The sequence below is a fragment of the Triticum dicoccoides genome, chromosome 1A (genome assembly GCF_002162155.2).
Source record: "Triticum dicoccoides isolate Atlit2015 ecotype Zavitan chromosome 1A, WEW_v2.0, whole genome shotgun sequence".
Classification (NCBI taxonomy): domain Eukaryota; kingdom Viridiplantae; phylum Streptophyta; class Magnoliopsida; order Poales; family Poaceae; genus Triticum; species Triticum dicoccoides.
The window spans coordinates 52,930,724-52,934,174 of record NC_041380.1 but is presented as its reverse complement, the minus strand read 5'-3'; positions in this window follow the sequence as shown (position 1 = coordinate 52,934,174).

Sequence of the window (3,451 nt, the reverse complement as noted above, 5' to 3'; positions counted from 1 at the left end):
GGTTCTACAAAGCTCCGTCGTTGGTTGGTACTCGTCGTAGGGTCTCGTCTCCTCGAACCCACGCATGATGAGTTCGTCTCCGCGTGGTGTAGCGCTGGCCAATTGCACCGGCTTATCCTTGTTTCTCGCCCCTATGAATCTATGATGGCATGGTGAGCCTCCATGGTGCCCGTCGCAGAGAAAGTCCAACACGAGCCACAGGTCCCCTGGTCCCGGACTAGACCCAGGCACGGCTGGTCACTGCACATCTTCTCACGCCAGTCCCAGTAGACTGGGAGGGGCAAGTTGCTGTCGCGCCTTTTCAGCAATGAAAAAAAACATGCTATAGCATTCTAAGCAATGCATCGCCATAGAAATCAGTGTACAATGTATCGCCACGTCGCTGATAGCATATTTTAAGGGCCACACTATTTTGTCATAGCACGCTATTTTTTCATTGCTTTTCACGGACGGAGGAGCAGTGAGGTTGAGGTTGCGGTTGTGCCCGCGCCGCTCTGCCCCCATCATCGTCATGCGACAGTTATAGTCACGGTTGAACTCGTCGGCGCTCAGGTCGGTGAAGACGTTCAGACCCGGAGCCCGGCCTCCAGCATGAGATGCGACGCGGAGCGCCATCTCCTTGAACATGTGGAATCGGCGGTGCTTCTCCATGGGGTCGCGTGCTACATTGTAGCGCGCGCCCCACGTCCCGTAAAGCTCCCACGGCGACGCGTAGGAGTCGAGGTCGTCGAGGGAACGGCAGAGGTCGTTGATGGCCTTGACAACCCCGGGGGAGCTCCATTGCCGCAATTTTTTTGAAGCAACCATATATTTCATTAGACAATCTGTTCACATAGAATACACATAGGGTCACCATGCGAGACACAAATGCTTGTCAAGCAACTTTGCACAAAGAATTTCACAAGAAGTAAAACTACTATTCCACCCTTTGCATAAACTCGTGCCTCGCCGAAATGTAGCCCACAAACATCCTCCACCGCCATCACGGGAACGCCGAAAAAAGATGAGAACAGCCGCCATACCAAGATCTGAGAGAGCACCATCACATACAAAGATGCTTTTTGAACCGATGAAGCGGGTCGCCGCAAGAGACGAGACTGAGTCTTTGTGGCATGTAGGCTGGGGATCTTTCTCGTGGTCACCTGATCTCGACGCCATCAATTTCATCTGATGTAGTCGAAGAAGAAGAATGCCGCCGCTTGCCGTCATCCACACACCCAACTATAAGACAGTAAGCATAACTACAGCAGTCGAGACGACCGCCACCCATGCGAGCGCCAATGGCGACCACCAGACACGAACCTCGCCAGATTCAGAGATCGGCGAGACGACCGGGCCACCTGCATGGGAGTTAAGAGAGGCAGGGGTCTCCGAATTCCATTGCCGCCATTGCCTAGGTAGGAAGAGAGTCCAACATCACGTTGATGAGGACAAGACAACCTCCAAACAAGAGCGCCCTCCGATAGATATTTTTCGGCAGTTGTGGTCAAGGGAGCGAAATGCTCCATCTCCAGTTTGTGGCTCGAGATGGGGAGCTCCAAGTATTTGGGAACCCATCACATAGCAGCTCAGCGTGTAGTGATCTGCCTGAGAATGTCCAATGTGACATGCATCGGCACAACTGTACTTTCATGCACTTGTCCACTCTCGTATCCACACGCACAAGCACAACTACAATCCATTATTCGAGGGGAGCCGACTTTTTGACAAATCATCTGTCCGTAAAATAGGATTTTTTAAAAGAAAATCTAAGCGTCCAAATAATGATTTGCTCGAAACATGATGTTCATCACAACGTAGTCTTTAAAAGGAACCATTTTTCATTAATTTTTTTGCGGGAAAAACTTTCGATATGTTCATCAGCGTAAGACAGTACAAGGAACATCAAATGTAATAGAAAGTAAATCTAGGTCAATAGACTACCTAGCAACGACTGCAAGCACTATAGCGAGCTGAAGGCGTGCCATTGTCATCGCCCCTTCTTCACCGGAGCTGGTCAAACGTTGTTGTAGTAGATACTTGGGAAGTTGTCCTGCTAATGCCCCACAGGACCAGCGGACCAGGAAAACAACTGTCGTTGATGAAGAAAATCATAGATCGGAAGGACCCAACCCGTAGATACACAAATGCAAACGAGCAAAGACTAGATCCAAGCAAATCCACTGAAGACAAACACCGACTGAATCAGCGAGATCCATAGAAGACACACCTCCACAAGCCCTCCGACGATGCTAGACACACCGCCGGAATGGGGACTAGGCAAGGAGGACCTTATTTCATCTCCACGAAGCCGCCACCGCCCCGTCTATTTGAGCATGACACAAGCCTTAACCTAACTAAAAAAACACCTAAAAATAGACCCCACCCACCGACAAAGGGCCAGGATCCATTGCGTCCCCATGGTTCTAGGGCCACATGCAACGAGGCAGACTAGCGGGGGCGCCAATAAGAGGCAAGGAAACCCTATTCACCTATTCACTTGAGTCATGGGCTGAAGGGTACCAGCACCACCATGCTAGAGCCCATTTTTCTTACATTAATGAGCCAAAACTACAACTATATGTCAAACAATTGAACACAATCAAGTGTAAAAAAATAACTAGTGGATCAAATGAACATAAATCTTGCTTTAGTAACTTATTTATTTTTTGCAAGGACTTTGTTAATACAAAAAAACACATTCAGCTATAAAAACATTAACGGGAGGAACAAATCATAAGTGCCCTAGAACAATCAAAATTACTAGTAATAACATCTTATATTATGGGACATAGGAAGTATTGGCGAAACATTAACTTTCCTACTAGTACTAGTTAGGCTAGCCATAGTGGGGGTAACTTAGGTACTTCCTCCGTCACAGTTTAGAAGGCACAGTTAAATTTACGTGCGTTTCCATAATAGACAAGGTTTAGGGCGCATTGCATTTATGTCTAGTAGCTAATTAGTACTCCTATATACTTTTTTATATGCATGCATAGTGTGAATGCTATTTTCTAGCTCATCTCATAACCAATAGATAACCACCGAGGTCCTAGAGAATTTCCAAGCGCGCCTTCTAAACCGTGACGGAGGGAGTAGTAACTTCACACATCCAAGACAATTTTGCTTATGTGGCAAGTATTTAATGAGGAGAGAGGTGTTTGGAGTAACATAATATGTTACTGTAACATAGCGCTTCCCGAGGTAAAATGAGTTTATAAGGCAATAAATGAAACAATCTATGACACCTACTAAAATAATTTGCATTATGAAGGTAGTAATTTAGACTAGTGTCATATGCATGACACTAGTATAAGTTACTCCCCACTATGACCAGCCTTACATTCGTGAGTTTATGGTGCATGGAGGTCACTATCGAATATGATTCGTTGGAATCAACGCATGTATTGGCGAAGCTGACATCTTCAGCCCCTATATTGAACGTTAGCGGAGTGTTTTGCAATTGCATCGC